This window comes from Coenobita brevimanus, chromosome 66, assembly GCF_032717465.1.
Source record: "Coenobita brevimanus isolate Jiangsu-jjx chromosome 66, ASM3271746v2, whole genome shotgun sequence".
Classification (NCBI taxonomy): domain Eukaryota; kingdom Metazoa; phylum Arthropoda; class Malacostraca; order Decapoda; family Coenobitidae; genus Coenobita; species Coenobita brevimanus.
The window spans coordinates 34,714,561-34,724,924 of NC_137019.1; the positions used below are offsets into that span (position 1 = coordinate 34,714,561).

The window sequence follows — 10,364 nt, forward strand, 5'->3', positions numbered from 1 at the left end:
AAGTGATGTTCTGTTAATCCGCAGCAGATAAAGAGCTCCTTTACCTCCCTAGTACCCCTATTATTATAAAACATGCCTCTTCCCTTGACGGTTCCGTCTCTGTCGATACGATGGACCGAAGACTGACGATGTGATGGACTTTGGTGTAGTCTTCCCTTCATTCTCTCGGGGCGGTGGCATTGCTGGGATTTTTTTTTTTTTTTATACAGCAGAACTGATTGAACTTTGATTGCCCTCTCGGTCATGGAAGTGGCCTGATAGTGATGCCACAGTGTTACGTGGTTTGATGGTTATGGCACAGTGTTAAGTGGCTTGATGGTGATGACAGTGTTGCTTGGTTTGATGGTTATGTCACAATGTTACGTTCCATGATGGTTATGCCAAAGTGTTACGTTTGCTGGTGATGTCACAGTGGTCAGTGCCTTAGTGATGCCACAGTGTTACGTGGTTTAGTGGTGATGTCATAGTGTTAAGTGGCTTAATGGTGATGCCACAGTGTTATGTGGCTTGGTTGTATGCCACAGTGTAAAATGGCTTGATGGTGATACCACAGTGTTACGTGGCTTAATGGTGATGCCAAAGTGGTACGTGGCTTGACGGTATGCCACAGTGGTAGTGTACATTGCTAGCATAGTTCAGGCAAGTAACAAATGCTTGGCAGAACTGTGTTATCGTCAGTATGGACCACCTGCAGCATTATGAGATTGCTTCACAGCATCATTTAGACAGGAAGTGTGATTAACCTAACTCAGAACAAATATTCTCTGTGTCAGCGCCACGTTCCACAGCAAACCTAAAAAGTCTGATCATTGTTCTTCATAGGAATTGCACTTACTAGAAACTGCAGCACTAAAATGCCAAGCAAGAGAACTTTATTCTGCCTCAGATTCTTCGAAAAATACCTTGATAGGCATCAGGGCATGACATCCCAGCCAGTCCCTTGTAATCCACAGAGTCCCGGAATCACACTCACTGATGTGTTCCTGCCGGAGTGTGTTAAGGGATATACAGACACCAGCTGACTAGCCGGAAACATTGTTTGAAGACAGTGATATCAGAGGTAACTAAGATATTATTGTGAACTGAAGTGGGATATCACAGGTGAACTGAACTTGAGTGTCAGTAGTGAACACGTTCATTGAAGTGTAGTATAACTGGTTAACATGGTCTGCAGAGTTTTATTATTTGCATCAGCACACTTACCTGCGTTGAACTGCAATAAACTGTAGGGAAATATATATTTCTAAAATATTATGTACATACAATTGCAATGCTTTATCTTTAATGAGTTCTAGGTAAATTCTTCGCAGCCTTTGTGGGCATCCCAGTTTGGTACTGATGCTGAAAATTACTTGTTAATTATAGTCTAGAAAATAGCAACATAAATTTTAAATGTTTTGAGTTTTCAAATTATATATATATATATATATATATATATATATATATATATATATATATATATATATATATATGTGTGTGTGTGTGTGTGTGTGTGTGTTTAAAACAAGAGGGAGATAAAGATAGAGATAGATAGATAGATAGATAGATAGACAGACAGACAGACAAGCAATAAGATAGAGAGAGAGGGAGGGGGGGTACTCACTTGCTGTTCATGAGCACAGTCTCTCAAAGTCTTGCACTGCTCGACGATACCGTCAGTGTCACAGCCTGCAGTTTAGTAAGGGAGACAGGTAACAAAATGATGTCATTTAACGCAGCCTGATTTGTGAAGATCACCACCACCACCACAATCACCACAGCTTTTGGAAGACGGTGAGAGTAACATCCTCCTACCCTATAACAAACACACATGCACCAGCACAGACACACTGGGATTTCATAGCCTTGTTTCAAACACTACATCCGTACTACATGTCGTTATATTATTTTTTAATCCTTACATCAATTCATCCATCTATCCAACCGTCCATACATGCGTATTTATATAGTACATATTTATGTCTTGCTCTATTTGAAACAAATTCATAAATCCTTTCATTAGCAGCTTATAGCTTCGTGATTACACATTACCTTTTATATGTCATCTTCACATTTACCCATTTCACGTATTTTTTTTTTTTTTTTTAACACTTCGACAATACATCATTTTTTTTCGTTGATCTGTATCCATTTTCCGTGTTTCATCTTTCATTGTTCATGCATTCCATACGGCCATACATGTCTGCCTGTTCATGCTGGAACCTCGACTGGCAAAGAATTCTGTGCAGAAAATCTAATATGAGTGTTGAAGTCAGGCGAGAGAAGGATTGTAAGGCCAACTGTTTGTGTGCCAACATGTAGGAGTTATCTCCTTGAATCAGAAGATCTAGTTTCATGATTTTCCTACTACCACTACTAGACGACTTTATACAACTTGGAAACATGTCTCTTTAAGCAGTTTTTAGTATGACAGTTAGTGAAGGATAGGTTTGCTACATAGTACACCACAACATAAACAACTAAAATCTAGCCAAACTCCTCTTGGACTAAAGAAGCTGATCTACACATGAGAGACACAAAGTAAGGTGGAACACTTACCAGATATTATGTCCTCAACACAGGTTTCGCAGGTAGCATTTCCGTTGCACTTGTCTGAAATGGACAACATAACTCCATTTACATATTTTAATGGACGGGCTTCAGCATCGCTTGATGGTTGAATAATACAGTGAGTACATAGTATCACGATACTCCATGTGAGTTGTATATTTCATAACTTTAAGTTGCGGACAGGTTTCTGTGGAACTGACCAGTAACATTAGGTGGAGGACCAGGTGGACCAGGTTGAGAGTTGGCCAACGTGGCCATGAGGACCACCGCTGCCATCAGCACGATCTCTGTCATTCGCATCCTGGTGACTGGGATGAAGGTGCTCTGCCGGGGATCACACAAGGAGGCTCAGTTCTCAATCAGTTATTATGTACTCTGGTCATTTAATAGCACGTCATACAGTAATTACAACAGTACTCACGTTAAAGTCATAATGACTCTCACAGTCGTCTTTCTTGATCTACAGTTCTAAAGCAGACTTCTTAATGCATCTTTTTTTTTTTTTTTTTTTATGTGAGGAAGAAGGAACCAAAGGCAACGAGCCCGCAAAACTGTTCCTTCCAAGAGAATAACAAAATACAAGAGAGAGCCAAATTCTGCTTCTATTTGCTTAGTCATTTCAGTGTCGCTAATACGTTGCCTTTTCGGACCGTTCTGAGTCACTATCGGAGCATTCTTAGGGAGTTGGCAAGTTGCCTAACAAGGGAACCTGGTAATAAGTGTGGTTTCGGTAATGTTGCAATACACGGCACGATTATCTTTCCGCATTTGTGTTTAATACGTTGCGGACTATGAATTGATTGTTTAAAAGTTTTCTTTTAACAGTCTCAGAAATATATGTGAATGAATTTTCTTAAAGTATTTTTTCGTCTGCTCATCACATACCTCAGTCACTGATCATTCTGGCCACTACGACTGATTAGTAAATGATTAACATGATTTTGTCAAGGCTACCACCAGTGTATTCATGAAGCATTTTACACAAGGCGTACAGCACTTCCCCATCATGCACTGCACCACCACTCACCAACATTCCAGTACAGTTTTTCCCTTCCTTCCCATCCATCACATCCACACCTAACACGCAGTAATCGATGTATTTCCCAACTCACTGTACCGATGGAGATGATTATTGTCAGACGCTTTCATATATTATTTATTTATGTACTAACTCTAATTGTGTCTAACCCTGGACACAGACTTAATACTCTGTTGCCTGGGATACATGTAATACCCCTCCAGTCACCACGTCAGCGCTAATACTGTAGATACTGAATACATGTAATGGCAGTTTCATTAAGGACTGGTGCAGTGATAATAGCAGGAGTGTTCTTATGACATGTCGGTGAGTTTGAGGAAGAACAATAGACTTTTTTTTTTTTTTTTAATAGCTAATTTAAGAAAATCAGACATGTACTTCAGTCTGGGTTCGACCAGTGTCTCGTCAGACAAAACCTTTCTCCAATCATTTAATTTAAATGATTCTGATATTGCTCTGAAGAAACTGAAAGACGGAGATGGTGGTTATGTATTCATCTGTGTCTTTCTGTGTCTATGCAGGATAAAAAAAAAAAAAAAAGTCTATACTGGATTTCGATGCAATCTGGTGGATGGGTGGGAAATGGGTCAAGTAAGATTGATTAGATTTTTAAGTGTATCCTGATCCAAATGCAGTGTTCAATCTTAATTTATATTGGCGTTGACGGAGGTATGCACTTTCTGGAACATAACATGGAAGACGAAGACCGTATAATTAACTGTGTGTTGCCTAAAGAGTATTCGTCTTGTAGGAAAGAGAAATTGCTGCATTAAAAAAAAAAAAAAAAGGACAATGTAAAGATATGCGCTGTCTGGGTGATTTTTGAACTGCATTTATTACTAAATAACATTTCGGTAGCAGCTGTATTTATATTTGACTTTTCGTAAATGGGAGCCCAGCGTACAAGCAATCTCCATGTGGGATTAAGAAAAAAAAAGTACCAATAACGTCTCGTGTGGAATAATGGATGCCAGTTGCCAGGTGGTGCTCGGGAGAGGTGCCCCAAACTGTAGAAACTGCAGCGTGGGTAATCTTACCACGTTATTTTGCTTCAAACCTCCGTAATGTAACTGTTTTTTAAGTGTAGTCTAGTTGCTGTCATAGAGCAGGGGTTCTTAACCTGGGGTCCATGGACCCCCTGGGGGTCCATGAATGGGCTTCAGGGGGTCCGTGAAGGTCTGAATATTTGAGAACAATTTAGCGATATTGCGTGATGCCATTTGGCATAATTAGCTGCTCTCTCCCCTTCCCCCCCCCAAAAAAAAAAAAAAAAAAAAAACTCAAAGAGCCTTCAAGAATTTTGGTGTTCGTTGACACAAACCTACCCTCATCTTGCAAAACGAGCTATGGGTGCTCTGATTCCGTTTGCAACTAAATACCTTTGTGAGTCAGGGTTTTCAGCGCTTGTTTCTATCAAAACGAAAAGTCATAATCAACTGGATGTCAGCGATGACATACGTGTTGCCTTGTCAAAGACCACTCCACAATTTCATCTTCTTATTCCAGCCAAATAACAACCCTCTCATTGAAATGAACTTTTGAGCAGAATTAAAGTTTTATTTTGTTTAATTTGCGCACGTTGGATGTACTTCATTTTTTCGAATGGTCATTAGTTTCTCCATGAAAAAGAGTGAGAAAGATAATAATTTGTAAAGACTGTTTTAAACTTTGTGTATGTCATACTGTGTTTATGTGCTTATGTGCATTTCTGTAGGGAAGGGGTTCATAGCTATCTCCAGATTCTCAAAAGGGTTCGTGACTCAAAAAAGGTTAAGAACCACTGTCATAGAGGGTTATTAGTAGCCATGATGGAGCTGCTATGACGAGTTTCACCACTCATTTTCATTCGTTTAAACTTTTATAATAAGACGAATGTTCTGTGTTTGCCTTACCACTATGCAGTAAACGATGGTTTAAGGAGCAGGTACCCCCAGGTGAGACACAAGCTTTACAGGCATCCAGGCCCTCATTAACATTAGCACCTACTCATAGGCACACTATAGCTATCCCAGTATTTCGAAACATGGAAAAATGATGACGATACTTAAACATTGCCCCAACACTCCCTGTCTCTTGCAGGCTCATAACACTACTTAGCACACCATCCAAGATATATGAACTCCTCAGTTTCAGCAAAATCACCCCTTTCGCCCTCCTTGTCCCTTCGTAATACAAATTTGGGACACTAAACCCCGCAAACAACTTGCTGATTGAACTCAAATAACATGCACCTGACTGCGTGAACACGACACTCACGGAGCGCACGCCTCTTACACTAGACATTAGTAAAGCCTTTGATACCATCTTCTAGTGCAAATTATTCGCCATGATCTTCAACACAACCACCATAACACTGGGTTACCAAAAATTTATCTGGCAGATAAACTCATGCTACATTTCAGAGCAAGTTAAGACGAATGCGAAATTTCCCCAACAGAACACCACAGGGTTCCGCTCTTTCACTCACACTATTCATCACATACATGCATGATATTCCCACACCCACGCCATCCACAAACATTGCCTCACATACAGATGACATCTCCATAATGAACGCACAGCACATTGCAGTCACAGTCTGCACACTGCAACAGATCTCAATACACTCCAAACTTAAGGAAAACACGCTGACTATCACTGCAGCCCAATTCACCACCACATTTATCACCAGCAGCAAGGGAGACCACAGTAACTCCCATGACATCACAAGTAAAAATGTACTGTCGGCTCAAGGAATCGTGTTATCCCTTGCCATTCCGCAGGAGAACGAGAAAAAGAAATACCTAGGCAGTGTGAGAGGGAGATGAAGGGAAAAGGAGAAAGGGAATGAAGCTGTCTGACGTCTCAGTAGGGTTAACATTATTATTCATAACAACCCTGATTAGAAGTCAGACAGATTAATTCCTTTTCCCCTATTTCCTTCATCTCCCACTCACTCTGTGTCGGTGCTTCTATTTCTCGTTTTCCTGACTTTCCCCTCCCCCCTCCTTTCCCGTACCTCACCCCCTCCATCGCCCTTCCTCATGAGGTCCCAGTCCACCACAAGTAACACCACATACCCTGATAGATATTGCACATTATATTATATCCTCTGTGGATCATTCAGCCGCATGTTAATAAGTCGATTTGTTGTATCAAACTACTTCATAAGAAATTCTCTGCTGTCTGCCTCCTTCCCAAACAAATAGTGTGCCGTTGACACATGAGCGAGAGAGGGATGTCAGGGGGTAACAGGACCCCTGAGGCCGACTGTATCTGTGCCACACACACCCTCCAGTAAGATTCGCAGATTATGACACTGGGCTCGCCTTCAGTGACAACGTACAAGACGTCAAGAGGCGACGCACCCCCAGTCTTAATGCACTCACGGGAATTATTTGCTGAAATTCGGAAAAAAAATTCCTTAGTCTACTGTACAGACAGTCCATTAGATAAATGATATCCTATGCCTCTCAAAAATGGGTTCCTATCCAATATAGCCTAATAATCACTACAACACCTTGGAATCTTGGAAACCACAAGGAAGAACACCCTGCTCAACGCACCAACATCGGCTGCACCGAAGCCACTCCCACAGCTCACATATCTGGAACTAGTCATCTCTGTTAAAGGCTATCGATATGAGCGGCAGACAGTTCTATGCAACCAAAATGCAAATGAACAACACCCCTGTCACTGCAAGAGAGACACAGCTCACCTAGGCACATGAAACAATCGCCACACATACATTACCAAATTCCCTGCAACATTGTACCACCGGATATTCCAACATTATCAGTGAAGAAATACCTATAAATTTACTTCACGAACAGGGCAGTACAAAACTTCAAACAGCTTAGATTAGGGTTGGACGGAATCACAGATAAGACGTACCCACCTTGTACGATAGGCCCAGGGAACATAACAAAACACACCTAATGGAGTCCTGCACAGCACATGTCACACTAAATCGCAGACACAGCATCAACGGTGCAGGGAACATATGGGACCACTCCTTTTTGTGGGGAGCCTCCCCACACATGAGAGTTATACTCTACACAGGGGCAAATAAATTCCGTATATAATGTCAACAACTGTGCATGAGTATAGAAAGCACGGAGACGGTTTAGCACACCCAATCTCTTGGAAGCCGATTTTACGAGAGATGTAATATGTTCACTCCAAGATAAATCCCAAGAGACTGAACCCCACTTATCTTTAAAGATGATGGAGAATTGAGCTGGATATTGTTAAAAACCGGAGGGTACTCCTGGGAAAATTTTGTCTGGTTGAAAAATTTAATAACTGAGATTTTGAAGCATTAACAACAACAGTATCATTCTAACCCAAATCGGAGATAATAGGTAAGTTGGTCATTATGTATGCCATTGCCTCATCCTTTTTTTGTTGAAGCAACTTCTGAGCTGGACTCTGCGGGAAGCGAATGGAAAGGTGAAGGGTGGAGTCATCAGCGTATGAGTGGATAGAGTTAGATGTACAGCTTAGAAGATTATTAATGATTAAAAGGAAGAGAATTGGTGGAAGGACAGAGCCCTGAGGAACACCACTATTGATAGCTGTAGCAGAAGAACGGTATCCGTCTACAACAACAGCTATAGAACGACCAGAAAGGAAGCTATAGATGAAGGCACAGATAAAAGGATAGAAACCGTAGGAGGGCAGTTTGGAAATTAAAGATAATGCCAGACTCGATCGGAAGCCTTTGAGATGTCAAGTGCAATGAAACTGTTTTCGCCAAAGTCCCGAAAGGAGGATGACCTGGAGTCTGGAAGGTAGGTGGGAAGATCGCCAGTGAAGTGTCCTTGGCGGAACCCATATTGAGGATCAGAAAGAATGTTGTGATAGGATGGAGGCTTTAAAAAGATTTTGTTAACAATAGGCTCGAAAACTTTTGCAATACAGGATGTTAAAGCAACTGGACGATAGTTAAAGGGATAGGATTGGTCACCTTTCTTTGGTACAGGATGAATGAGAGCAAACTTCCAGCAAGAATGAAAGGTACAAGTCGATCGACAAAGGCGAAAGAGTTTACCTTGGCAGGATCTAAGCACAGAATCACAGTTCTGAGGACAACAGTCAACAGAAGCGACCCCATCCGGCCAATATACCTTATCAGTATTGAGGCTAGTGATGGTAGAAAATACATCAACTGAAGACATTATATTGTCAGCCATGAGGAAGTTACAGGGGGAGGGGGGAGTGATGGAGGAACAGCACCGGAATCGTCTAAAGGTGGAATTAGAGGAGAAAGTCTGTGCGAAGATCTCTGCTTTATCAGGAGAAATAAAAGCTACGAACCATCAGGGTGTAGAACAGGAAGGATGGAGGATGAGGTAAAGTTGTTAGAAAGGTTTTCGGGAAGGTGCCAGAAGGAGCAGGAAGAATTCGAGTTGAAGAGTTCAGGACATATAGTGCGAATAAATTTATTATTAGCAGAACGAAGAACAGACTTAGGGTGATTCTGGGCATAAACATATTAGAGATGAGATTCAGGAGTCGGTTGGCTCATACCTTTTGTAGGCCTTCTCCTTGTTGTGGACAACATTAGAACAAGCGCGATTGAATCTTTTTTTTTTTTTTTTGCATTGGCCAAATGATATCAGAAAGGAATGAATGCTTCCATGCCCGAGGGAATACCCTCCGTAATGCGCAAGGCACACTTAGATGGCTTTCGGCCATAGAAGCAATAGTCATTCAAGGGAAAATAAAAAAGAAGTACTGCTTGAGGGCCTCCCAATTAGCAGCTCTAGATTGTCACAACAGACGCTTCATTGGAGAGTAAAAAGCCTTAATGGGCGATAGGACAGGTTAGCATGATAAGGGTGTAATCAGACGAGCCCAACGGAAGGGAAAGGTTAACAGCGTAAGCAGAAGAATTTGTTGTAAGGAAGAGGTCAAGTACTGTGGCACTCTCTTCACTGTGGTCAGGGATACGGGTAGGGTGCTGTACAAACTGCTCTAAGTCATTAAGGATAGAAAAGATGCATGCTTGTTCACCAGGTGGAGCAGTGAATGGAGAGGGAAGTCAAAGGTGAGGTGATTGCTTAACTGTGGTTAACTGGTCCGCTCGATCAGATTAACCAGGGTTCAGCAATAGAGATATCAACCTCTGTATTGAATTCCATTCTCTCAGGAAGCAAATCTGTAATCTAGTTCCGGGTCATAAAGGGTAATTAGTAGGCAAGTAGGTCAGGTTCGAGGGTTGCTCAGGACATTATATTTTTACAATGTGAAACAAATTTACGTGGGTGCGGGTTGCGGATGCTTGGTTCTCATGGCTAACCTTTTGCCCGCATATCGAAAGAGTCTACTGTATACAAAGACACCATCATAGCTTTCCTAGACTCCACTGGTACAGCTGCTTATAATACAAGAATATATTTAATTCTTTCATTTGACAACGGGAAGATGTATAAACAGAAGTGTGGATATTACTTGCTAAGAGATGAAGACCTAAGGAGAGAGGCAGTGCGATGGAGCCCAGTAGTCCACTGAAGGGAGTCAGGACGTGTGTGTTGTGCAGTGCATTGCTTTCATATATATACACTGCCAGATCCCTTTGGCATTGCTTGCAGCTTCCTTGTGCATTACACGCACTATCGGTTTCCCGTCGACCCCCTCTCCCCAACCCCAATATCTTACGTCTGCGCACTGCACCCCCCTCCCTCCTACACCTGTTTTTTTCCCTCCATCCACGTGACCCATCATCCGTATCCTAACACTTCTCTATAATATTCACTGCATGAAGAATTACTGCACAGCATCTAACCTAGCG

The 10,364-nt window shown here is 41.7% G+C and overlaps 1 long non-coding RNA gene across 2 annotated transcripts in view; it reads right to left on the reverse strand.

Annotated features, from left to right (window-relative positions):
• LOC145405292 (uncharacterized) overlaps positions 1-10,091 on the reverse strand; it is a 35,875-nt gene extending 25,784 nt beyond the window's left edge. Inside the window, exons 1-3 of one of the 2 annotated variants that reach the window (XR_013898326.1) lie at positions 10,025-10,091; positions 2,751-2,874; positions 2,539-2,592 (exon numbers count right to left, since the gene is read on the reverse strand). This is a non-coding gene — a long non-coding RNA (uncharacterized LOC145405292). The remainder of the gene's footprint in view (positions 1-2,538; positions 2,593-2,750; positions 2,875-10,024) is intronic. The other variant, XR_013898325.1, reaches the window with a different exon arrangement.
• Positions 10,092-10,364: the final 273 nt, after the last annotated feature.